The sequence below is a fragment of the Nothoprocta perdicaria genome, unplaced genomic scaffold (genome assembly GCF_003342845.1).
Source record: "Nothoprocta perdicaria isolate Ctin4 unplaced genomic scaffold, notPer1 scaffold_111, whole genome shotgun sequence".
Taxonomy (NCBI): domain Eukaryota; kingdom Metazoa; phylum Chordata; class Aves; order Tinamiformes; family Tinamidae; genus Nothoprocta; species Nothoprocta perdicaria.
Window position 1 is genome coordinate 423,306 of NW_020454217.1, and position 27,894 is coordinate 451,199.

Sequence of the window (27,894 nt, forward strand, 5' to 3'; positions counted from 1 at the left end):
TTATCCTAGAGCACTGTCTTCAAGTCTTCTCTTAGGGCTGAGGTTCCTTTGTACCAACCTGGAGAGAAAAAAAAATATTTCCCTAAATAGAAATAACATGAAAAACTCATCTTATTCTGAACCTACAGCCATACATCTCTATTACAAAAGGACTAGAAAAGGAAGGGGAACTCTCAGAGGAAATAGCAGTAAGATACGAGAACTCATACGTTTTATACACAATGTCTCTGGTGTACAAAGGCAACATACTTCTGAAGAACAACCTTTCAAATAACTCAAGAATGAAAGGACATTACAACCAGAAGCTTCTTAAATGGTTACACACAAGTGGATAGGAAATAAAATTTATATTTTCTAATATAAATTGCACACATTTGCCTAGTCCTTGCTGAACAAACAGCCCTGTCCTAGCCTTCTGAACATGAGCCAAAATAGCTCACTTATAAACTTAGAAAAGGATTTGAAATTGAAACAAGCTGCCACTTTTTGGAAAGGAAGGGAAAGAATAAAAAATGGCCTTAAAAATTGAAGAGATGGCCCTAACCAACATGGAATTCAGTAAATTCAAGTATTACTAATCATAAGGAGAAATCAAGGAGAGGACAGAAGAAAACTATTAGCTGTGCACTGACTGAATAGGTATATAGTGATCAAGTCACAAACTCAAGGAGCCAACACCACGATACTTTTGCAAACAAAACTAATTTCAAAGATGTACAATCACAAGTGTTGGGGGGGGTGTATATATATATATACACACACAGAGACATATACATGTATATAAAACATCAATTTAACTCTCCTGGAATAACTTTGGGGGCACTACAATTGTAGAGAGACGCAGACAAACTAGAGAAAGTCCAGTGGACAGTAATAAGAATGATCGAGGTATAGAAAACATGACCTAGGAAGACTAGTTGAGGAAGGAGATTTGTTTAGTCTACAGGAGAGAAGACTAAGGAGAGAAGTAATAGCAGCCTTCTGGCATTTAAAAGGTCAGGCGGATAATGACAGATTGTTCTCCATGTTCACTAAGAGTAAGAGAAGAAACAATCAGTTTTATTTGAGGCAAGGTAGATTTAGAGGGTATTAAGAAAGCTTTTCGGCTATGAGCGGAGTTAAATACTGCAGCAGGTTACCTAGGGAGGATTTTTCTTTTCTTTTTTTTTTTTTTGGTAAGAATGGTAAGAAGTTGGGCAAACAACCACAAGCATTGTTTAGAAATAGTTCTCCTGCCTGAGCACAGAGTGATGAAGGAGATCTCTGTAGGTCCGTCCCAGCACTAGGAGACTGCGATGAGTCTGATTTTTCATATTCACATTAGCCCCAGGAAAAATTCACAACCCAGTTTCAACTGCAGGGAGGGACTTATTCCTAGCAAGGGACTAAATTCCATCCTTCCCTAAAAATCAGATCAGACAGAACTGGCCAAAGAAATCAAAAAAGTCAGAGTAGAGAAACATTATCCTTTCAGGTTGAATCCCGGATTGGAAGGATACACTGACAGGAACTCAAATGTTTTCGAGTGATCTCCCCCAACGTATTCAGGCCCACTAGCCATTACTAAATATTCAGCTTTGTTGGCTAGCTCTGAAGACGCTCCAAAGCCCCCTGTGAAATTTGTTAGCCTCCCTGGTGCTCTCAGAACCCACATTTGTATTTTCACCACATCACTATTAAAATGTTGTATACTTTGGTGAAGAAAAATAAATTGCAAGTAAATTCTCAGATTAAATTTAGCTTAGAGGTGTTACCAGCAGTAGGAGAGACAGAGAAAATCAGTGGATAGAGGTTTACAAAATAGTCTGAAAATACTAGAATGAGGAAGAAGCTAGAGAGCAAAAACAGTAAGCAAATGAATTTGGAGAAAACCTGAAACAAAGATGTGCTCTGGGAGATTGGAAGGTAGCAGTTCTGGCAAAGACTTGGGAACAGCAGCGAGGAGCAAGTTTTTTCTGCACTCAGGGGCAGTGTGAGCTGCAAGGCGCTGCAAACTTGGGAAATACAGTGCACGTGATTAGAGAAAACCTCACCTTTCTGCTTACATATTAGGTGTTATCAGAAAGCTGTTACCTTTTGTGAGAAATGCCTCCTGCCCTGGGCATTGGGCTCCCTGCACAGCACCAGTCTGCTTGGACTCCATCTCCCACAAGCTCTCATAGCCAACAATACTGCTCTTTCCTTACACTTTGGCATGTCCAGCAGATCCAGCACCATTTCAAAAGCAGTCCTCATTCCCATTCTTCATGGGGCAAAAACACTAGGTGCTTTCAGTGCATCTCTAAGCCCAGAGGCACAAAACCCTCACAGTGTCATCAGGTGAAGCCTGGCACAACTGGGGTGCAGAGTCACCCTTCCGAGGGGGTGGCAAGGCAGCCTCTAACCTCCGAGCCCGGTGACCAGGTCCTGATCTCACCCAGCTGCTGCATGCACGAGGAAAACCTGCCTGACCCCTGCCTTTGCTCCACCTTTCCTCAGCTCCTCCAGCAGCCTGCCGCACATGCCAAAGGGCTTTCAACCCTAATGCTGCCTGGGGTCTGCTCAGGATCCAGACTTGGCACATTACAAGTACCATAATCAACCATTTTAGCGGGAAATGAAGAAGCTGTCTTAAAAGAGACAAAATTATCTCTCCAAGTCCGTAACACTCCTTTACTACGCGGTACATATGCAAGATCAAAACGCAGCTCAGAGGAGCGTATCGTCGGAGGAAGACACGGAGCAAGACTTTCCAGTGAGCCAGCTTGATTTGCAGTTGCACTCAGACCAAAAAATAAGCAGCATCATTATCAGCAAATTGAAAACAGATCAGGGCTGAGCAAAGGCTTGGAATAATAAGAGGAGCCTAGTGCTTCTCATGGAGGACATAGGTCCGGGGGAGTTCAGAGAGGGTTTGTCATGATGACAGATGTCGTCCCTGGATATTTATCCTGTGGTATTAAGCTGCTCACTAAATGCACAGCAAGACTGAAAGCCAACGTTCATAAAATTCCTATCTATGCTGCAGCAATACATCATCCTTGAGCTAGCCCAGCGCCAGGGCCCCGCCGCAGCAGAGGGGTCCCGTGCCTCCGGGAGGGAAAAGCAAGCAGAGCAGCCATCCGTGTCCGCGGCGGCGTCCCATTACCCGGCGACTCGCACGCTGCCGACAGACGCTGGCTGCTGCTGCCGCTGCTTGTGGTCTGGGGATGCGGGTCAAAGTCAGGCCTGGTTTACCAAGAGTTTGCTGGGGGTTATGGAGAACAAGCACTCAAAAGCCACAAGTATTTAAATGACTGTGTCCAAAGTTTGGAGTTAGACAGTGCCTGGAGGCAGAGCAGTTTTGGGTGGAGGGTGGGATTCCCCTGCCCACCACAGAGAATGTGGCAGCAGGGACCACATCTGGCCGCCCTTCACCAGAGTGGTTGTGAGTTCTCCCCGTAGACCATACACACCCCAGCCCAGGGACTTCCTCACATCTTTCCTTTCTTACACACAGGCCTTCCTCAGCCCAGACAGATATTTGTCCAGGTCCACAAGTTTGTCAGAAATTAGATAAAGTGTGCTTGAGATTTTTTTGGCAGAAAACACCATTTTCCAAAAAATATTAATAACTCTTGACATAAAACTATAAATAAATATTTTCCTAGGCATCCTAAAATTTAAGATTGTGGGGAAACACACTAAAACTTTTCCCCCTTAAGAAATTACTTCTTCCATGATGCACCCAGACCTGCTTCTTGTTGCGAGTATCACTGTTGCAACACATTAAATGAGATGACGGTAGAACAGGGCACTTGATTCAGTACCCCTGCCCTTGAAAGGGTAAGCGTAAGCTTCACTGGGGTTACAAGAAGCAGATTATGAGGTTTCAGAGCCTCTGCGGCTTCGCAAATACCCAGCAGGTTAATGCCTCCTGTCCCCCCAAGCTCCTGGTGCAGCCTCAAGCCACAACCGCTCCGAGCCCAAGCCCTCATGGAGGCCACACGGCCTGTCCTCCCGCAGACAAAGTCTGCCGAGCTGGCTACCTGCCTGCCACTTCCATGTGTTTTTCCTTCAAGATCAAAGCATAGTTGTAGACTAAGACTCCTGCAAAACAAAATTCTTAATGTTAAGCCCTACCTCACAAACCAGTACATGACACAAGCCATGCCCCATGACTGAGCTGTCACCAGCTGCTGTCTGCGCAGGGCCTGGTCAGCATGTTTGAGGCCTTGCACACAAGAGGATCCCCACGTCATGGGTGAAGAGGTGCCCTCTTGGGGCTGCAGAGCCTACACAACTCTCCCTGGCCCCTGGAAAGCTCACGGTCAGCTAAGGCAGCCTCCACTGGCTCTTGGGATCGCAGGCAGAAACCACCATGCAGCCCATGCATCATGGCTTCCTAGGCCTTCCTTCAACCCTAGCATGGGATGGGCTCTGAAAACAAGGTTCTAAAACCCTGCTGCACCAGGAGGCCTCCCAAAGCCCACAGTGATATAACAGTGCTCAGGCCTACACAGTTTGTCCCATCCAATCTCATGCAACTTCTCCATATCTTAACCAAGGCCGGCAGCATCGTGACCTGTGATGACACTTCATGCAGTAGGAAACTTAGCAGGCGTTAACCGATATGCTCACAAATATACAAGGAATTGGTGAGAGATTCAGAGGAAACCGCTAAAATCCTGGATTCTGACATTATATATTTCAGCCTAAAGATACTGGGTGCTTAAATCCATTGGAAAGCCCAGGTTTCATGCTCAAGAGGGCACTTTATTTCAAGTAGCAGAAAAGCCTCCAGCTGCTTGCAGGCAGCTCCAACCTTCAGGATCTCTGGAGTCAGTTCCAAGCAGAATTTCCCCCCTCTTCTCCTGTACATATTCCAGCACTCTTTAATTTAGCTTGAGTGACAATTCCTGTCTCAGAGGTGCTTGGTGAGCAGCCAGCTGAAACCCAGTAATAAAACATCTCCCCTTTGCCGAAAAGGGAGCATGAGGGAATTGTACTGCAAAGCACCCGCTGTGGAAAACCAACACAAGGAGCCTGCAGTGGATCAAACCCCACTTCTTCACCCTCCTTCCCCAAAACAGCCCGAGCAGCAAAGCAGCAAAACCTGCCCTTGCTGGCATTTGATGACTGGGTTTTGTGATTTAGGCTAGAACAGCAAGTAGCCAGGACATACACTGACACCATCACCTCCCTGCCAGCCTTGCTCAGCCACCTGGGATGCCAAGTGCAGCAGAGGCCACCACTGTAGGTGGAGCAGGGAGGTTCACAAAGAGAGCCAGGCTGCCTTCTCTGCTGTAGTTTTCAGTGCTCGATACAGCCTCCATATGAGCACACGGAGATGACAATCACATGGCCACCATACTAACATAGGGCACCTGGAGGGTACTAACAGGACTCCAAGGACATCGGAGCAGGGACAGAGCCACTGACCACCACAATTAGTGACAGGGGGTTAGGAAAGGATCAGTGGCAGTTTTCGGTACAGGATGCCCAAAGTCAGGCAGCTACTGCTACAACCCTCTGGACTTCATATCAAAAAGCTATTTGTTAGGAACCACAGGAATAGGTAGACATACTCCTGAAACATCTGACTACTTGCACAGAATACACTTAGGGGAAGGGAGGGATCAGTATTTCCACCAGGACCTTCTTTAAATATACTTTTCCCCCTCTTCTTAAGTTTAGTATTTAAATCATGGGTATTGTTTGGAAATTTGGATATGGAAACAAAATCAAGAGCTAACAGCAAAACATTCACATCTTCCTTTCACTTGGCTCTTTTTACAGTCCAGACAGTGGTGAGCTGAACTCAAAATGTTGCTCCAGATCCAGCATCCTTCAATGCAGAGCCAATTCTGACAGTTCTAGGGGCATGATCAGACCACAGTGATATTTCCAGACAAGCAAAGATGAAGTGACAAGCTTGGTCTGGTCCTACTTAGCATCAGCATCTACAATGAAAAAATCCCAAACGGTTGCAGACCTATCGATAAGTTGGGGTGTTTCAATTTGCAAAACAATTCTGCTCTACAGAGACATCAAGCCAAACAAACGCAGAGAGTTTTGTAAGCTAGAAGAGTTTTCTACAGATTTCAGTCTTAAGATAGATTGAAGCTTTTCCTGAAATTGAAGCATGGTGTTTCCCTACTCCCTCTACCTTCCTATACGAGGAAACAGAACATATTTTATCATCCCTAAAAAAAGTGCTCTGAAGTTTTTCCCCTTGCTGTAAATATTAACAACGTCTTGCCTGTCTATGCCGGCACTTATTCTCAGAAAACATAGTGGAGCACAGTTATCTTGAGGCCTTTGCTTTTCTGCTGTATCTTGATAAAATTGCCATCATAAAAAAAAGAAATACAGAGTGAAAAAGAAAAAAGCCTCACATACATATAAATATTATTTTCATAGCCTTTATTTCCTTAGGAAAATGGGCTTAAAAAATATAGTAAAAAGTAAAAGTCACTGAAAATAAGCACAAGGCTAGAAAGCAAGCCAGGGAATAGCAAATGCATCAATCAGTGAATAAGGATAGCACACACATTTTCTACTGCTCAGCTGAGTCTGATGGAATGTTTCTGACTTCACAGAACAGCTTCAGTTTTAATTCATGGCTTCACAATATTTTATTTTTAACCTGAAAGGCTCTGGAAACAAAAGGGCTTAAGTTACCAGAAAATTGTTCACCAACTCAACTAGCTTTGTGAACCCATAAAACAGTTTGCAAGGTTCATAAAACCTCAAAAGCCAGAAAATCCTCCATCCCCAATTTCCTCCTCATTTCAGTTCCAGTCTCGCTTCACTCATTGTAGGATGTTATGAACTCCGTTCTCTAACAATTCTAACTTTACAGTCCAAGCTGACTACGTTGCCTTTGCTCTTTTTTGCAACATGGAGATACTGGATTGGAGTTGGCATTTGAGCAGAGTCCCTGTGTGATGAACCCAATGAATCAAAACTGGCAGGGCTGCTTGGCTTTGCTCTAATGCCAAGCAATTGGCTGCACAATAGCACATAACTCCCTAATGGCTCATCCCATTTTTCTGTTGTGCTGAGTGAAGAGAAGCCCTACTGAGTTCCTAGCCAAGGCGAGTGCATCCTCTCTGCACAGCTTGGAGCCATACCATGAGTGATCTGGAAGGAATAGATGTAAACATTTTAACCCAAGTGATGTAACCTCCTCCAGCCCGTGATTTCTAGTCTAATAAAGTCCTAAAAGGAGATTTAAGTTGAAAGAGCATTCCTGAAAGAATCCTCCCAAGGGGGCCTTGGTAGCTCGTAAGACTTAGGGCCAAGTGTTCACACAGCCTGTGGAGATGTCTTTGGCTCTGGCTGCCCCCAAGCCCCAGCTCTCCTAGCAGCAGGCAGCTCTAAGGATCCTCCAGGAAACACGGTGGAGCCAACACAGTAGTAGTGTCCTGGTCACTTTTTCTGCCTGACGTTAGTGCAGAGGTAGATGAAATATGGAGATAGCTGAGCCAAGGGTCAGCAAATGCAGGAAGCCTGCATGGCATTTTCAGACAGCCCAGTCACACCTCTACTTAATGGGCCCAGAGTCTACCCGGGGCATGTTCTGCTCCTCTTTTCAAAACCTTGCAAACTGACAGAAAGGAAGCAGACTCACCAGTGACAAAATCTAGCCCTGTCTGAGAATATCATAGAAATAACTAAAACACTAAAATAACTCCCAGCTAGTACCAACAAAAATGAGCAAGTTGCCTGCCACCCATGGACACAGGCAGAACTGCATGCATTCTTGTCCCTGCTAAGAAGTCAAAAACAGTGTTTTTACTACATTTAACTATATATACACACACACACACAAAGCAGACACCAGCACATAAAGCTTCAGGTCGGACCAGCAAAAGGCTGGTGAAAAACAGTCCCTGAAAGGCTCTTCTGGGCAAAGTGTCAGGCACCCATGGGTGGTGCTGCCTGCCCCACGTGTTGCCCCACGCAGCCTTTGGGACTTACTGGTGTGCTGGGAATGTCATTGCAGGACCCAACCTACAGCTACCACGCACCCAGCATCTGCAGCCAGAGCAGGAGGAAGGGCAGAGCCTACTTAAACTTTTCAGAAGAAATCCTTGCATAATGTGGCACTCAACTATTGTTTGGGAAGTGGTGAAATTACTAAATAAATACTTTACAGTAAGCAGTTGGTAAACAATCTTGATAAACAGAAGGTATTTGTAATTGAACCTAATTGCTGTATTAGGCTTTCATTGCACATGTGTCTTGTATTAACGTGCTTTTATTCTTTTCCCACAAAGCACATGCAGGATCTCTCAAAGGAAAAGCAATGATTCTAAAAATCTCCTGAAGATGATCCAGAAAACTTCATGCACTGCAGCTCCCACTGTGTCTGCAAGAAACACTGTGCTGTTTGAAGCACGGTACTAATCACAATCACTGCCAGCAGTCACAGACCTTCAGCCAAACAGGGAATTTTAACTCACTGAAACAAATGAGTTACTTATGGAGAAGGAACCCCCCATTTTGCAGCCACCACATCCAAACAAATAGGCAGGCAGACTCTTTCTGTAAACCAATATGGATAAGTGGCTGCAATTTTCCTAAGTTGTCTTTAAAACATGGGCTTTATTTCCACTGCTGCCAGAAATGACCTTGTGTGACTTCAGTTCCTAGTCGCTCCTCCTCAGTCTGCAAATTATTATTCTGTAATAGGCAGCAGGACCTAACTCATATTACCAGTGTGCTGTAGCTGATGTGATATTTCTTGGAAGGAACAAGGCTGCCAGAGTGCAGGGCTAGAATGGGAGATACTCAGCAAGCTACATTCATTTAATAGTAAGAACATCTGAGAAAAAATAAACACTCATAGAGCCTGTGACTAACTGAGACTGTAAATTTCCAACACTTGTTACAAAGTCATAGCTCAGTAAAAAAGCAGTCCAGGACTTGTCAGGTACCAGAAGGTAACCCTTAAAGGACTTACACACTGGAAAAAATTGTAAAGCAGAATAGGACAAAGTTTTGTGTTTTTTTCCTCCCCCAGCATGGTTCTTTTAATTAGCCAAACTATCACAAAAAAACGCCATCCGAGAGGTCTGGATTAAGTCCAGCCTGGTAACCCACATGTCCAGTCCTATCTCCTGCACTGAAGGAACCACACCACAGTGTTGAAGTAATTAGAATCAGGGAACATTTTGGAGACATTTTTCCACCCACTCGGCTTCCCTCTGTTTGCAGGTTTTCCCTAGGCAGACTGGGGGGGAGGGAGTTACCCTTTTTCAGGTAATGGAGTCCAACATAACATTTCCCAAGACACCAGGGCAACAGCTGATTCCCAAACTTCACCTCTAGCACATCAGTTCCCCTGTGTAAGTAGTTTACAGCTTGGGTTTGGTGACTGGTCATACGGGGCACACAGCAGTGTTTCTGACTGCTGAACTACATGACCCCACTTGATTTTAATACTTTACCTTTCTTTCAGAGTTAAACAAGGACAAAAAAGTCTATTCCTTGACTAAATGCACATTAGTCAACGGCTCAAAAAAACTCCATCAAGAATCTAAGTCTTCCCAACAAGAGAGGCAAGTTCCCATACGAACTTGGCAAAACATTGCACAAAGGGGCTGGACAGTAACTTAACTATTAATTCAAACTGTTTGTGAACAACTTTACCCACATGACCATCAAGGGCAGCCACAAGAGGCTGAAAATTATATTTTCATCTAAAATATTGGAGTGTTCAAACCTTGACCCTAGATTTTGCCATCAGAGAACCACGTTGAAGGGAGGCTGAGGACAGCGTAAGAGCATGTGGCTCTGCAGCATGGTGCTGGACTGACCTTCACTGACTGCCACAGTGCAGTCTATGCTGTGGTACCTAGAGCCCTCTCAGTGTTTCCAGAGGAGCTTGCACAAGGGCACATCAAGAGAAGTGTTGCATAAAACACTCCTGTGTATCTCTTCACTGCTCTTCTCAAATTCAACCTTTAGGAAAAGTGTAAATATAAGTGTTTAGCAATGGAAGGATGTGACCAGTGTCTTTATGCTAAAACTGAATGTCGCTTTTCAGTAAGAGATCAAAATGGTGGTTATTTGCTGTCCTAACAGCACGTTATCTGAAAGAAAAAAAAAGGCATAATGGAGCAGCAAGTCATTCATTATTTCAGCCAGAGGTATACCTGAGCCCCATGAGTACTATAATCTTGAAATAAAAGAGGCTGTAGTGAAGGGTTATAAGCGTCTGATCTGCATGATGAGTCTGGTGCAAAAGACAACTGTCACCAGCTCTGTATTGGATAACTGTGGAATCACAAGCCCAGAAAGAATCTCCTTGCTTATAAGTCAGTGTGTCACCTTTCTATCTATTGATAGGACTGTTGATTCTTGATTATTCAGGAGTCTTGATTATTCAGAGAAGCCAACATCCCCACTCTCATGTAGCTTTCAGTTCACTCTGGCAGTTGTCAATGCAGTGTTTTCTCCAGGTATTCACATGGAAGTGACTGAGAAATGCCAAATTCACCAGCAGCTTCTCATTAGTGTCTCCTCCTTGATTATGACATCTGGTGAGGTTGATGACAATAACAGAAGAAAAATGTGAAGTTCAGTCATTTGGAAATGACTTAAGTGGAGGCTGTTTTGCACAGTATGATGTTGAAATGTTAGGAATGATTGAGGCCAGATTTATGGCTCAAATAGTCTTGCATCTGCATTTCATTTGAGAGCAACCAACAACACACCTTTAAAAGAAAAATCTAAGCATTTCCCCATGGACTGAGAGCCATGGATATTCTGTCAGCAATACAATCTAGACTGCAAAACGTTCTGCCTGTTGAAAGGTATTTCCAGAATATTGTTACATGGCTAGCCCAATAAACCCCCTGCTAGTCAGGGCTGTCAGCATTCCACTTCTGGCTCTACAAAATGATCTTCAGTCATTGGTCAGTAAGAGAGGTTCATAAAAGGCTCCCAGAGAGGACAAGGAGACCAGGCACAGACCTTTAGCTGTGAAGAAAAACTGTGATGTTTAGGAGCAGTTCAAATCTGGCCTTCTTCAATAACTAATGGTCATCCTGCTGTCTGGCCTGTTGAAATAGCATCTCTGCCCTCAGTGCCCTCCATAGCTCAGTGTGACAGAAGCATGCAGCCATGGGGGAATAGCTGGGGATTTGGTGGCCAAGCTTTGAGCAAATTACCTGCTTTTCAGATCGGTGCAAAGCTCCTTTTTGTACTAGAGTTTGAGTGCTGGATACCTGTTGATAAACACATCCTTACTGATAAATACACCCCATCAGTTTAAGGCACAGTGCGTGTGAGCTGAACTTCCACTGCGGTCACTGCTGCCTGGAGAGTCTCTGTAAATAGCCCAGAGAAGAAAGCTCAGACAAAACTCTTCTGAATAACACTCAACTAACTGCCACATACCTTCAATAACAATTCAAGAACAGGTCTGATAAGACATCTCTTACTTTAAGCTAGGGTACAAGACATATGCAGTGATTTTCTGGGCAACTTAAAGTCTTAGCCAAGTGCCTAAATCACTTTGAAAAAATGCTCAGGCATGAGACTAAACACACTTACATTTCTCACATGTCCTTAGAAGGACAACAATATTTCTTTCCTGAGGTGCATCTCTCCCCCTTCCATACCATGTAAGGCAAAGTGATAAGACAGGTCTTATCCGAGATGAGTAGATAATTAAGCAGAGTAAGACATTTCTAAAGCAGTTGAGGAATCTCTGCCAAAGGGAGGACTTTATTATTTTTACATACATTTGAAGTCCATGGTTGAATCATAAACCAGGATGTTGTGCTTAGCCTCAGAATTCCTTTTTGCCACCACTGCAGCCATTTAGATGAGAATTATCCGTTGCCCATCTGCAAGATCCTCCCACAGGCTGGCGGGGAAAGGCACGAGTTCTGGTGGGAAGTGTCTGATGGGTTGGTGGCTGCTGCTGGTGCCTGTGGCTGCAGGCACTGCAGCTGGCCCTGGAAACCCCCCAGCAGCAAGGGAAGCTGCCCTGACTCGCCAGGGCCTCCCCCACGGTGCTGGGCAAGGAAGGGGGAACCAGAGCTGGAGGGAGAACAGTGCCCCCCAAAACAGGGCAAGGATGGCACACTTTCAGTGATGTGAAAAGAGGTGTGTTCCCTATTACTTCATAGAATAGGAGGGCTATATTAAATGCAGATCTTAAAATGCACTTTAAAAGACCTATAATTTATTACTGATGAGGTCTCGTTTTCTTCACTTTATCTTGGCTTGATCTGATGGATCAATAAAAGAATTGATCTGAATAAAAGCAAGCAAAAAACAATAAGCACATGCAAATAATGCAAAGCAGCCATCTCTTCACTGCAAGGTAACAATCTTTTCTGTCCTTCAGCGTGCAAAGGGAACCAAGTTCACAGCCTGTAAAAAGCTTTCTCTACACCAGTAAGAGGCAACCAGGAGCCTGATTTGGTTTTACCAGACTGCTGTCCACCAAGATTAATGATTCCCATTGTCCTCGTGAGGCTTTCTGGGACAGGCTCCAAGCCTAAAGAGGAGTTCTCGGGTCTGTGCCTTGGACAGGCTGCCCCCCAGCAAATGCTCTGCCCGGAGCCTAATCCTGGAGAGGCCGAACGCCTTCGCTGGGGCGGCTGTGGGAATCACTGCAGCTCGAGGCTCTACCTGCACCGATTCACTCCTCATGTCCAGATGATACATTATTCAGGAGTGCCTGTACCAGAGAACATTTCCTGGCTAGGCCGTGGTCCAGCAAACCACTCAGACTCATCCATAATGTTAAACTTATGGACAGACCACTGAGGTCTGTGGCTGGGCTTTTATGCTCAAAATTAGAACCTAAGTGCTCTGCTGATTCAGTGCTAATTACAGACAGAGCCAGCCAACCACCTACAGTGGAGGTAAAGGCCCCACAGTGTCATTAATTGTTAGGAAACAACCGTGACTATTACCCAACATGAAATACATTTATGTCTGGATACAAAGTAATTTGTATGCATAACAAAGCCATAATATGAACTATGAAAAGGCTTTTTAATTGGCCATTTCTCAACAGTTAAATGCATGCAGACAGGCTAAAGCATAAATCAAAGATAACTCAAGCATCCTCAGCACTGCTGCTAATCATCTTTAGGAGTCTCAAGTGGGAAACACCTTTAAAATAAAAGATTTTCATAACAAATGATGTTTATTTTCTTCTGTTTCCTCATTGGCAAGGAGATCAACTGACCAAGTTTTTTAGCTTGTTTCAGGTTTTTTGGCTGCACCTTCTGATTGTAAACATCAGTAGAAAGCATTTGTTTAACAGTACTCTCCTGGGAGCACTGTGATAAAAGCATTTCTTCAAAAACCTGAAACACAGGCCAAATCTGAGAACAAATTATCTGTGTTGCCAAATCGTGCAATTCTCATCCTACCTCTTCATATGTAGGATGTTTTGTCCAGAGAAAGGTTCAGAAAAGGCTATGGGAATCTCAGCTTTTGCTTTTCACCTAGTTTCTTAAGAAAATAAAACTCACATGATTAAGTTATTGCATCCCCCCTCTCCCCAGAATAACTTTTCTATCTTTGAGCAAATTTGGCAGTGAGGAAGGCAAAGGTGTTATGCTTATATATTCCTGGAGAAAAATAAAATCAGCAACTAGTTTATTGCAAGCCCTGAACTTGCATCCTCAAGGACTCTGACCTGCAGCCTTGACTGCTGCCTCCCACCCTAGATGAAGGGAAGTTACCTGTGTCTTGCTTCAGAGCGAGCCAGGACTGGGGCACCACTGAGCACGTGGTCCCAGAGGGGCAGAAACACCAGCCTGGGGACTGGGCGCTTCACAAGGGCAGGGGTTTTGTTGGGTGTTTTCAACCATTTTGTGAATATGGAAGACCAGAAAATTTGTCTCAGGCAATGCTTAAAATCCAGAAGGATAATAAGAGGTAGGCAACAACCACTGTTCCTAAAAAAAAAAAAAGATTTTAAAGGCAAAAAACTTAGCTCCAGGTGGCTGGCTCGTTTGTGAAGGTGCAGGATTAGCAGCGTTCATTTTTCTTTGGAATGGCACATGTCAGCCAAGAGGAAACAGGATGAAATTGTTTCCCATGTTCCTTATGGTTTATAATCTACAATTGACTCTAGTTTTGCCACTGAATACATTTCTTTTCATTGAAGAACCAAATTGAATAAAATACCAGAGAATGTCTGGCAGCGCAAGACAAAGACAAAATGCCTAACTCCATGTCCAAGCAGTTCATGAACAAGCTGGCCCCATATTCAGCATCATCCAAGTGTCCTTGGAGGAGACCAGTCTATGGGTCATGCTAATTAAGAGGGCAGAATTTGTTCAGATGTTTCCCCAAATACTGGATATACTTCAGTGACTGTCCAATGCAGTGAATAGGACACAGGGATTCCACCTTCCTGTCAGTTGTGCTACAGAGTTGTTATTCTCAAAGAGCATTACCACCCTGTTACAATTTTAAGACCTGTTTTGAGACATCTGTAAGTATATTATTTTCATGTGAAGTTTATCCTGTGTAGTCTCTTCCAAACTCTTTAGGGAAGGTTTGTCGCTACTAGACACTGCATTCAAACCACTTACACTTGGAAAGGCCATCCATGCTTTCCTCAGGAAATCAGAGCTTACAAATGACTAGAAAGTCTGCATGTCATTTGCCCATCCTCACTGGGAACTCCTAGAAAAGTGACATATAAATTCAGGAGACTGATTTTACAGTCATTTACTGCAAGCTTTCCTAGCTATTTAAATCTCTGACTTCCCTTCAGTTCCATAGAGGTGTCAAGATGCTTAGTCTGTGTATGAGCTTCCAGTTGAGGGCTTCACATGGACTCTTCATGCAGCGTTAGGAGGTGATAGCAGTCTGCCATGGGAGCAGAGCTCTATTCCCCAGCCTACTCGGGGAATCTGAACAGCCCCAAGTGAGGAAGGGGGGAACAACCGGCCCGGGTGGTCTGGCTTATCTGCTCTTAATGCAGAGAGAAGTGGCTCGGGCACTACTGCTCACAGAACCTGCCCACACAGCAGTCTGCTTTAAGGGTCACTATGCACCACTTTTACCTATCCCCACCGCAGAGAGAGGTTTCCAGTGCAGCTACAGTTAAACACAGGTTATGGACTATTACTGCTCCACGTAACCCTGGCCTCAGCACGCAGAAAGGACAGGACCTGCTTAAACAGCTCCTCACTATTTTCTTTTTCCCCCTTTGCTCAGCATGAATTCTCAAGCCCTGCTGCCTGCAGTGCTGCTGTTTGCACTTCCTCAATTTTTATCCCATTTATCACTGCTCAGAGGCCCACAAGCACTAACTTTAGCAACCCCCTGCCCTGCAATAGGACTATCCCCATTTACAGATAGAACAGCAAGACATGAGGGTTAAAGCCAGAAGTAACTGGCTTTATGAGGACCCAGATTCATCTGCTTGGCTTTAAGCATCCAAAGCAGAGTTATCTTGAGCTCCCTGGCCCTCTTCTACCTGTCCATCCTTCCCCATCGTGATGACACACATATGTTTGGGGACATAGATTTGTAGAGAATCTTTACACTGTGCTCCTAGGACTTAGCCAGCACTAGCCATGCTGACCTGTTATTATAAGATCTTTGCAAGTGCTCTGCAGCTCTGTGCATCTCCTCCAGACAGCCCCAAGCCACCACATGGCCCTCCTTTTACACACTCAACACAAGTGCTATTTCCAGAGGCTGATGACAGTGATTAACCAGCGTCATATGCAACCAATTACCCAACCTTTCAGGCAAGTCCCAGAGACTCCACACTTCACTGTTTCCATCAGGCATTTTATCATGATGGATAACCAGTATTCAGCTTGAGGAAATTCCTCCTGGGACAGGTAACTTCGCTAAGAGAGGTATGGACTGTTTGTGCAGCTCTCAACCATGTGTAAAGTGCAGACAAGGAATCTGGAGGAGAAAAGGCACAGAACAAATACAACTGGATGAATCTGATCACGGAAAGTGAACAGAGACAGAAGGAAACTGCTCTTAGACCAAGGAAGAATCTACCAAATCTACCAAAGAAAAGGACAACGATCCCATTGCTAAAGTGCAAAGATAGTTTGAAGAGAGGCAAGGAAGGAATAGCTCTCCCAAGTCTTTTGATCTTACCGCACGTTCCTGCTTCAGCACAGTACCCCAGAAGTGTGTTGCTACTGCAGCATTTGTTTTCTGTATCACTCTTCTACAACCTACAGTCTGCAGTCAGACAGGCCAGTTCATGCTGAGGGCCTGCTATCATCTGCATTATCAAACCCTTCTATAACCCTCTTTCTATGCAGAGCATCCAAATACATCACACCCTGCACAGGCAAGTGATCCTGCATAAGAGTCACCCTATGTTCTCTAGCACAGTGCTCCCCACGTCTGTGTCAGTGGCATTTTCTTCCAGCTAAGCCATGCAAAGCAAACGTTTAACCAAATAGGGCATTCATGCCTTCATGCTCCTGGTCTAATTGTGCAGACTGGGGATTTACTCAAGCCCACAGCTGCCTTCTGCCCTTCAGGAAGGCAGTGTGAGGTGAGAGGCGATGCAGCTGCGGGACATTGGTGCTTTTCCATGTTGTGAGGTCAAGGAATGGCTGGACCAAACACACCAGTGCTGCAGTCAGGCAGGGCCAAGGGCCCATTTCAGCAGTGCCAGGGGTGTTTCAGCACAGCACATGCATGTTGTTCTGCAGGGCTGTGCTGGTGTCACAGCACTGACAGCAGGCCTCATGGAGCACAGAAGGTCCCCAGACACAGCTTCCTTTGGTGGTAAAATCAAGAGTATTTTTTCCAACCACCATGGGTTTTACTTAACAGGAATGTTTAGGATGGTCAAAGGAATCAAGACTTCATTGACCTCTGTAAAACCTAGATGAACACCCTGCTGAAGAAGAGTCCTAACAGTGTCCTGGAAGGATCACCACCAAAGATGAGGCCCTTGCTCCTTAATGCCTGTTTTGTATCACTTGCTAACAGATTGCTCCAACATGTTGCACTGCTTTATGAGACAGACAAGGGTCCTTTGGGGCAGAAGGTGTAATTATAGTGCAATTTCAATTAAGAATCAAACTACAGTCCAATAAGGTAAAAAGGTCAGGATAATATCTATCTGTGCAGTTGGATGGTGGTTTTGCACTTGGCTACAAAATGAAAGGAAATCCTAACTTCAGACCAAAAATAACCCTGTCTTCACTCATGATTCACTGCCAAGCATCAATCCCAAAGCAAATTCTGAAAGGATATTTCCCTGGATTTACAGTTTAAGCAATGCATTATACACTTTGTTTTCACAAGTCCAAGCTACAACTTCCAGTATTTGCAGGGAAGTTTTTTCCCCCCCTTCCCAAGCTTTATTTACAAAGCAGTTGAGCTGAACAGATTCTCATTTATGGTGAGAGCCTCAGCTGTCAGATTTTTGACTACAGCAAACAAAACTAACATGCTGTCCTGGCATAATTTAAACACAGATTTGAGGAGCAAACAAGACATGTACCAGCTTATCAGCAATACTGGGAAGTGATCTCAGAGCACCTCCTAGGGGAAGTCACCTAAGAGCACACTTGAAAGGGAATCTGATGAAGCTCTGACTAGGAAAAGCAGCAGTTCAGAAGGGAAAGTTAAGCAAGAGCCACTTGGCAGAGTTTAAAACCTCCCTAGGAAGTTCAGCATGGTTAAACCCTCCGGTGCTGGACAGTGCTTGATACCAAGAGTCCATAGGTGGTCAAAGTGACCTGGATATGAAGCCAGGGGCCAAATACAAGACCAACTAAAGAGCCAGAGGGAAAGGTTAGACAGGGAAAACTCAGATGGTGCCTGGGACAGACGCTGTAGAGCAGGCAAGTCTGGAGCTGCAGTTTTTTACTGGGAGTTACATGCATGGCCCAGACTCTTTAAAGAGCACTTTTTCCACCTTTTCTTAGTTCATTCAAAGTAGTATTGGAAAACTGAACAGTACTTCATTCATATAAATCTCAGCCTAGAAGTAAATATTTCCAACCAGGACTATTTGCAGATGCTATGCGACTGCTTCTGCACGGTTATAGATACCAGTTAGAGACCAGAGTGACTGGTATAGATACCAGTTAGAGACCAGTTTAGAACTGTTAAAGAATTACAGGTTTACAGCCCTCAGCCTGGCTTCCCCCACGAGGCCTGGAAGTCCTTGCGAGTGCCTGTTCATGAACGCTGCTAACCACACACTTCCCATCCCACCCCCCTTCAGAGACACCTCTGCCATTAGTTGAGATACTTACAATTTATCCTATTAAGTTTTTGGCAGGTACAAAATGAGAAGCTGCCTTTAAAACTGGGCCAACTAAAAGGTCAGACACTTCATTGCTCATGTCAGCCAACCACGACATGTTACCAATTTAAGCAGAAATAGCCTTTTAGGCTTGCAAACCATCCAAGGAAGAATCCAAGGGAACAGCATCGCAGTGCAGCTGACTCCAGAGACAGAGAATGCAGCCAGGGGAAGCAAAGACTGAGAGTTATGACAGCAGTGAATTTCCTTCTGGATTGGAAGGGGAAGGCCAGTCTAAATAAGAGGAACCCCCAGAAATGGTGGGTGTCCAGTTCTGCCCACTAGAAAAGGATTCCCTTGCACCAGCTAAGAAGAAACTGGGCACAGAACTGTGGCAGAGATCTACACAGAGATAAAATGAGTCCCAAAGATAACATAAAAAGCACTGTGTAAAGGCTGAATATGCCACCCCTTGTCACTGTGAAAGAAGAATGAAGCCTGAACAAAGAGGCATGATTTTTATCAAGGAACGAATATCTGAGCAAATGCAACAGCCATAGGGTTGCATTACTATCAGTGTCCTCTGCACAAGAGAGCAGGGGTAAAGTCATACTATTTATTCTGTTCCTTCAAGCACTTTGTAGTATATTCACTCCATTGAACAATTCTGATCAAAATATTTAGATTAGAAATGTTTAAAATGTTTAGATTTTAGATCTCCAATATCCACAGTAAATGGCTAACCAGAGACACTTGGACTCATGAGCAGGAATTAAATGACCAGTTTGCTGCTACTCAGAAGAGCTGCATTTACTGGACTTACTGTTGAGACAGGCAAACCATATTCCATAGGAGAACTGCTCCATGGCTGACTGTGGTAGCAATATACATTCTCCAAGCACACTCACAAGTAATTGCTTGAGCAAATGCAGAAGCAGGTCTGCTGTCAATAACAGATGTTCAAGGCAATAAAATTATGGAGAAAAATATCATATTAGAAAATGAAATATGATCCTGCTGATGGGTTCACTTACATAAGCAACACCTTTAAGTTTAGGAAATAAACTAAGTGTGCAATATCTTGTGATAAAGACGGGTGCTGATTTCTGCACTCTCACATCTCACCTTATCAGCACCAGAACAGAGAGATAAAACTTCAGCAGCAAAGCAGGAACTATGTTCTGTCCAGCTCTCTGGGGGTGCTGGAGATAGAAACCCAGGCAGAACAGGCCTGGGAAGCCTGGGAAGAAGCCTGGCTGCCTGCAGCTGCACAAGACGTGGAGGAGAAAGCCACCCGGTTCCAAAGGTGCCGGTCAAGGCTCCTCAGGGGAGCTCTGCCTGAGGGATCCCCCAGCCAGAAGGAAGGCAGGCTCATCCTTTGGGATCAACAATAAAACTGGAAGCAGCAACTTTAATTTGTTCAATTTGCTGCTCTGTAAAGAAAGAGTCCAGAACAGAATTGACTGGTGTTTCCCAGCCTTCTGCACCTGACAGTGCACGAAGCCAACTTGTTTGGATACGTTGCCATTTCCAGTTTGATGCAACATGGGAAACAAAACTTCCCTTCCTTATCCTGACTGTTATTTGAACTCAGGTTCAAGCCAAGGAAGAAACTTCATTAAAGAGGCTGATTTCCCAACTCTAAGACACATACTGACAACACCCAGAGCTCTAATTAACCTATTATCTCATTAGTTCTCTGCCCTGATGCTGAAATTGCACCATGATGCTGATTTTGCTCCTGCACCTGGTTTTCCATCCTGCTCCTGTGATCCCAGCACCTTTGGCAGAGCCTGAATCTGTTCTCCCTTGCACATGCATCCTCTGCAGCCTCTAACAGATACATCCCCCAGCTCAGGCCTGCCTTGCTCTTAATTGCTTAACTGAAGAGATGCATCAAACAAACAACTATTTGGTTGTATTTTGTTTTCAATGCTTTGATTTCCATATATGTGATCAATTGAAAAGTGTTCTCAGCCTGAAAAAAAGCGGGCCACAGCAAGTCCACAACTTGCTATGAAGATGCAAAAAATAAAAAAGGCTTCAGACTCAATTTCTTAACAGGAATGCCTCAAATCACATCTAACACACAGGAATCAGTCCATGAAGCCAAGCTGCTGTACACAAACCATAAACCATCTGTCAACACACAGAGCTGGTCCTGCCCATGTTTAAGTGACCCAGAGCCACAGTGGTTCTGGTGAAACTCCAGGGCACTGTCAACATTTCTTAGCCTGCCCATCTCCAGCTGTGGATATACTGACAATTGTCTTCTCCTTAAGTCCATATTTCAAAGGCAGAAGCCAGGAATGTGTCATGCACTTCCAAAGGCTTCCTCCCGTGGAGGAACCCACAGTGTCCGACAACAACCGGCAGCTACAGTCATTCTCGTTACATGGGGGGACAAACTTGCTGAGCACAAGAGAAGTCCAACACTACCCTGAAGCACCTGGATGGAGGCTTAGCCCACTGGTTAGTGAACAGGACACCAGCAATTTCTGAGAAGACACTGCAGAAAGCAGCCCAATGCTGCAGCAAGGAACAGGATGAAGTCACTTTATACAATTTAAGTCAAAAAGTCTTCATACCTCTTGCTTGAAATGCTCAGAAAGACTGGCAAAGTGCAGCCCAATGGGCTCGGCTGAGAGCTGATGCAAAAGCTACACAAATGGCTCTAGGGTTAGTTTTATTTGCAGTCCTCATGCATCTTTCAAAGTCCTTTAGAATTATTCACAAAATAAATATGACAAAAGATAACTGAGCAGCCACAGTACAAAAATAACTACAATATGCCCATTGCTTCCAGCCTGGTTACACAGTGGTAGATAGCAAAGTTTGCAAATTCCCCTGAAATCTTGGAGCACTGCACGGGTAACATGATGGATTTAAACTCAAGACACTGAAGAACTATCCAAGAAAACAAAGCCTTTGATTTACACTCAAGTAAATCTTCCTTTGGGTTAATCTGCCCAGCTCTGAGATAACATGTAGATTTTTTTACACAGGCTAAGATAAACAAATCCTCCACGTGCAGTGAATGGTGGGGCAATGAGAAGGAAGGCGTTTGGGAGTATACACTTTCCAGAGAATGGAAAAACACTTTGTCATTCACTCTGGTTTGGCTTTCAGAAGTGTTGCCAGTGCACTGAGTGTTTGACATAACCAGTCTGCTACCAAGAGCTTCATTTAAGCACAGAAAGCTGCCAGAAGAGGCTGCATCCCTGGGTGATTCCCAGAACAGAGGTCTGGGAACCGTCACATCACCCGCTGCTGCTCCCCTCTGATAACACAGTGAGACAACTGCGAGGGCCCCAGCCCGATGCACCTAAATAGACTGGCATTACTGGTCCAAACGTGACCCAGAGCTGGGAAGGCAGCTCAGCAAGCATTTTATTTCCAATTCTTCTAGGAATAAACAAACTTTAACTATTCAGCATCGTGAGCATTCTTCAGTTTTCTGCTCTCAGCAGTATGAGCTGCTGCATGTTTCATTTTCTTACATTTCAGTCCAGCACTGAATTGCTGAAACAGGATACAGTATAGGAGCATGAGCTAAGGTGGGTTGGATGCTCATTTAATCCACACAGACTTCATAGAAATCAGGTTTTTCTGTTCAGTTTCATGGACCTTAAGCCTAACCTCAGTGCCATCCCCTCCCTGGGGTCTGGGGCTGGACTCTTTACCCTCATGCTCCAGCCTCAGCCACCCCAGGCCATTCAGGGCTGGGGACCTGAGGCCACCACCTCCCCAGAGAGGCTCCGGGCTGAAGAGCTGCCTTTGTCCAAGAAAGGAGCCCATTCCCCTCAGCTGGTTTTGAGCAGCCTTCACTGCAGAGCCCGTTGCCTGCATGCTGGGGGAACACAGATCCTGAGCTCTGCTGGGGGAAAAGATCTTAACTCCACAATTGTCTGCCTCAAAATCCCTGATGTGTCTTTTAAAGCCCCTTGTTTTTTCCACCAGCAATGTTCTACAAACAGCTGAGCACTCAGGTTCCCCTTTCCCTGGACTGCAAACCAAGGAAATCCAGCTAGCAAACAGCTGCTCCTTGATTTAGAACAATGTATTGCATCTGGCAAGGCCCTTCCTCAAAAGCACAGAGAGAAAACACATTTGGATCACTGAATTTACACAAAAGACACTTGGAAATAAAACCAAAATACTTTGCATGCACAGTGATTTCCCTACAGCAAGGCCCTTCAGCACTTCCAGCCCACACATTTTCCCCAGGCAAGGAAAAGCTGTTACTCTTTCTGGATTTCCTCGGCCTCAGCTAGGCAGCCCCCATCCCGAGGACAGGTCTCTTACAGGAGAGCGGGATGAAAGGTGGGCTGGCAGATGCGCTCAGGGAGCAGCTCCCGCAGCGCCTGCCTGGCCGGTCCCTCACAGGCAGCCGAGCGCTGGGCGCTGCCTCCCTGCTGCACTTAAGCACAACTGGAGCTCACCGGCCATCAAGGACAACATAATTTATTTGGCACTGCCTGAGGAGCTCTAGCACCTTTCCTCATGTCAGCACACCGAACAGCCTCAGTTTTGAGGCAATCTTTATTGCCATCTTTGCTGAAGTGGAGGTGCAAACTACACCGACTTGCCCAGGGCCACCCATAGGTCACACAGGCAAAGTCAGAAAGAGAACCCACACCTGCCAGCTTGGCTTTTTTTTTTTTTGGCTTTACCAAATGATCTTATCACAAGCAAGGGCACTGGGATATAAAGTTAAGAGTCTTAAAGCTGTCAAGTCTTGAAACCGAAGCATGTCTGAGCTGGAGATGAGCGAGCCGTGCGGGGAGGGAGCGCGATCGCAGGCCGCGCTGGCAGCGCCCGAGCGGACGGTGCTTCTCACACACCCCACAGCGCTCCCGCCCAGCGGGAGCGGCCTCGGCCGCCTCAAGCAGGCCACAGGCCCTAGCACATTACAGGGAAAGCAAAATGTTAAGTGAAATAATTCCCATCAGCTGTTCTGGAAAGCCACCACGCTTCCCTGTCACCCACTGCACCAGGAAGGGGTGGTGGGGAGAGCAGTGGAAGCAGCACAGGAATGATCCCACCTCCAGCAAAACAGAACTTCCCATAACAGGGAGATCCTGTGTTTGGGGAGTTCCCAGACAAGTAAGGTATTGAGTTAACGTGCCTAGATTTACATTCCTCCCAGAGGGCCACATTTCCTGTATTACAAACCCCACACGAAGGGGAAATTAGTTTTTTCCTTCAATGCATGGCTGTGTTCCAAAGACCTCGTCTTTCCAACCATGCAGGCATTTCCCTGGGGACCCCGTTTCCTAGAGGTCCATGTTCCCCTCACACCCAGCCCTCAGCTGAGCAGGGTTACAGCAGGGGCCTTAACTGCTCCAAGGAATCTCCAGGAGGTCTCCAAGTCTGATCCTAGCCAGGAACCCCACAGAGACCAGCCCCACTCCACACCAGCCACAGAAATCCTTTGCAGCAGGCCCCTAAACGAGGGGCAGTTTCACCCCAGCTCATTGCAGCTGCTGGACGGTGAAGAGCAGGGGCGGAGCCCAGCCAGGGAAGCACTGGCCACACTGCAGGGTTTGGGGCCAGCCCCATGGCAGGCAGAGCCCCCCAGGGTGCTGTCCTGGCCCATTGAGGCCTGCATCATGCCCAGGACTGCTCTGCCCCTCCAGAGAGGGACCGACCCCCAGGTGCCTACGGGAGCCACTGGCACCACAACAGCACCAGGCCAGACCCAGATGTGAGACACTCCTTCGGACAGTGCAAAGCCCCAAAGCACAAGGCTCCCACCAGCTCTCAAGTGCAGGAATCAGACTCCTCTGCTGTCAGAGTGTGGCTGATGCTTCTTCCCCAACTCCAAAATACTGAGACTTATCAAAAATACAAAAAACCAAATTCCTGGGGGAGACATTTCAATGTCATCTCACACTGCAGAAGTCAATAAGCTGCAAAATAGAATCAAGAAAAAAATTTGTGATCACATGTGACCAAATCCCAGGGGATTAACACATTAATTCACTTCAACAGCAAGTTAGACTGGTTCTGATCTCCAGTGCCCAACAGACCTTTCTGAAGAGCCCACTGCCCAGCAGCCCCTTCTGTTCATGCAGCACTCACATACAGGAGTCAATGGCCAGAGCACAAATCCGCATCTTACAACTGTTTGCTACTTCTCATTGTAGATACTTCCCACACTCATGTTAACCTCCCAGGTCCCTGCCATCCACAGAAAAAGCCTTTGAGAGGAGATATGACCCTCCTTTACTGGAAGCAACTCACCTAAGTCTATGGGGAAAAACTTCAGCTTGAAAGCTGAAGGCAGATAAGGCTACATTGGGTAGCACGTCTGAGTTTCTTGAATAGCACTTACTGAGCCCAGAGGGGCTAGATAACATTTGTTTTGCTGAGGATGCAAAACAAGCATCCTGATCAGCAAGGGAGCTTGATAGCCCAGAGGAGATGGCAGTGTGGTGGTGGAAGGTAAAGAAAGCAAAGCTTCACAAAATAAAGTTCAGTTTGTAGAGAATCAGTGTGTATGTCCTGGGCAAACTTGGGCAGCTCAGTTCACTTCTATATGCATCTTAACTGGCCTTCACCTCCAGAACCCTCTCTGAGGACAGATGAGGTGGCCACAGCTCATGCCCCTGGCAGAGAAGTTTGTACAGAGGTCCCATCCTGCTGGGACAGTCACAGCAGCTTGGGAAAGAGCAGGCAGCCCAGAGTGCAGGGCAGCACAGGGAGAGGATGCGGGGCTGACAGCACTAGCAAGGCAGGGCCCTGCACCACGCGAGCAGAGGCCACAGAGGCTCAGCACGGCCAGAGACTTTGCAGCTCCAGGTACAGAAGAGCTTGTGAATTACACACTGCTTCCGGGATCCAAGTGGCAAGGCTAAGAGGTGCCCTACAGGCAGCAGTGAGATCTCTGCAAGGAGCAGCAGAATAAACCTCTTAACAGATATAAGAACTGCTACTGAAAAAAGAGCCCATGAGAACAGTATTTCTGCATCCTCCTTCTCCCACTTTACTGAATTCAAGAGTTTTCTTAATGTAGTTGAAGAATAATATAAATAGTAAACAATGCACCCATTACCAAATAAAAATAATTTACACTTCTTCAAGGTGAAACAACACACTTGCTTCCAAACAATAAGTAAAGATCCCCTTTCTTGAGCCATCTATCTCGCTCACCCTCTCCCCAACAGCTGTACAACTTCATTTCTGCCTAATACCTCTGCAGATTTATTGGATGCCCTGCTAGAAAGCTCTGATTGTTCCCTGCTACAGTGTTGTGCCATAGGTGAGGAATGTGGGTGGGATCTACAATATTTTTATGACTATTATATGACCTTCTTCTAGTTTGACAGGATGAGTCACAGGGCTCTCCCCCAAGAGGAGGACAAGCATCCCTGGAGACAGGCACTCTTGGGCAGGCAGAGAGGTCAAAGCTACAGCAGACCTCGAGCACTGGTAGGAGTTTTACTTATGAATTATGAATTTAGCTACTATAGGCTGCTATTTTGGGAGCTAGTGTAACATCTAAGAAGCAGAAGGATCTCATCAAAATAAAGGGCATTATGCATCCCACTTGTCAAGAGACATGAAGTTTTTAAATCCCGGACCTGAAACAGCAGTGATTTGTTCTGCCTGATTTATCAAGGTCACAAAACAACAAAGCAGAATCTGCCTCCTCGTATCAAGAAGGGCTAAACTCCCAGTATCCCTCCCACAGACACAGATTAGATTACTTACAAACATGCACTGTCTTCCCTCATTTCACTTTACAGGCTGGATGTGATGTTTGGTGGCTTTTAACAGAACAGGACAATGCAACACTGACATAAAAAACATTGCCATGTTAATGCTTAAGACTTTGCATGCAAACATGAATTTAAACCAAATTAACTTCATTTTAAAGTGGAATTATCAGCTTAAGAGACTTTAGAGTCAGTAAAAGAATGTCACTTCTAAAGGCCTCTCTCCTCTCTAGATTTCTGAAAATAAAAAGGTTAAATTTTCTTCAAACTCTCTGCCAAATTTGAAACCAGCTGTACTATAAGTTGTAGGAGGTTTACAGTTCAGCTGTGCACATCACAGCCATTTCCCCATCAGGTAACTGGCAACACTGCCAAGGCCATCCTAAAAAGGTGCTAAGCCACGTGAACAAGTGACAGTAACAGAGACTGACATGCCCTGACACCCCAAGCAAGAGGCGCTTCCTACAACCTCAGCAGGACATCAGCAAGGCAGGCCATGTCCCCGGCCCATCTCAGGCTCCAGACCCAGGCAGCAGCGAGCAGAGGAGACTGTTGTTGGGGAACTGAGACCAAGCAGGGAAGATTCAGCACCTTTTCTCTCCAGACAGCTCAGAACAGTGCCACAGCCTGGACACTGCTTTGCTCCACAGTTTTTCACCAGCAAAACCCCAGAACAGACCAGAGCATCTCGGACTACAGAATTATTCCAGAAAAATAAGCCCTCCTCATTTTCTTCACAGTTCGTGCTGTTCTCAGAGGGTGCTGGGGCAGTTTGCCTCCTCGAGCAGGGGGTCCTGGCTCAGAGCTAATGCAAACTGGCTGCCTGGGGGCCAGCAGGTGGTCTGCAGAGCCTGTTTGTTTGTGTAGGGAGTAATCCCAGCCCTGGCAGGTAAGCAGCATTTCACCCTTGCTGCTCAGAGTAACTCAGCTCACAAATTGCCTAAATCGGCAGCTATGCAAAGTGTACTGGGGATGAGACACCCGCGTGAGGCTTGAGGAGGGTTCGCACATTGGCCCAGGCCAAGAGCACAATCTCCCCAGCACCACTCACATCCCTGGAAAAGACCCTGCTGCTGCAGAGAAGTTGGTGGTAGCAAATCCCCTCTGTTCCTTCCACATGTGCAGGAAAGAAATATCTTGAAAGCTTGTTCTCATCCCATTTTAGAAACAGAACCAAAATTTTGAAACATCAGATTCAGCAAAGTGGAATCAACAGTTGCTGCCCAGTTAACCAGCACCTCTATGACCAAAGTCCATCAACAACACCAAAATCCACTGCTTTATGTAGCATAACAGTCAAAACGATTTAATTTTCTGCCTCATCTTAGCAGCAGACTTCACTCTCAACAATACAAGTATAAAGCAGGAGCAAAACAGCTGTAATCAATAAGCTCAACAGTTTCACCTTTACTCAAGGCTCACACCTGACAGAGCACCAGCAAGCACCAAAAGGCTTGAACATCTCCTGCAAAACACCCTGTAGCACCTGGGAAATGCCTTTTAATACAGACTCTGAGCCAAGATGAGCAGGCCACAGCAACAAGGTTGCTTGCTCTGGCTGAGGGTATCATCTGACCCCAGACCTCACAAATGTCCCAGGGACATTGCAGTCAACCCAGGCTCCAGGCCCTATATTGCCCAGCTGAACTAGGAGCACACAGGCTCCTGCCCACACTGCCCCCAACTCCAGCCATAGGACAAAGCTCTGCTTTGAGACACTCACCTTCAGAGTCAGCCAATTCAGGTGTCTCCAGCTCCTGCTTCCAAGCAGTGTCTGCTTGCAAGGCTGCACTTTCCTAAGGGAGGGAAAAAAGAAATCCTTGAAGATGGCAGCTTGATGGGAATCTGCAAGAGCAGAAAAGAGGCAACAGTAGAAGCAGCACTGTCACTCTGGACACACACCTTTAGTGCTGAACAGGGACACCAGCCCAGAGCAACAACAGAAGGACAGACCTTCACCTCCTTTCCCCACCA

At 45.7% G+C, this 27,894-nt stretch overlaps 1 long non-coding RNA gene across 3 annotated transcripts; it reads right to left on the reverse strand.

Annotated features, from left to right (window-relative positions):
- LOC112957857 lies at positions 1 to 27,894 on the reverse strand. Of its 3 annotated transcripts, none has more exons than XR_003251288.1 (3): positions 27,823 to 27,894; positions 27,644 to 27,716; positions 1 to 58 (listed from the first exon to the last, which is right to left on the reverse strand). It is a non-coding gene; the product is annotated as an uncharacterized LOC112957857 (long non-coding RNA). The 3 variants fall into 3 exon arrangements; XR_003251285.1 differs by lacking the exon at positions 1 to 58 and adding an exon at positions 10,193 to 10,508; XR_003251287.1 differs by lacking the exon at positions 1 to 58 and adding an exon at positions 11,223 to 11,300.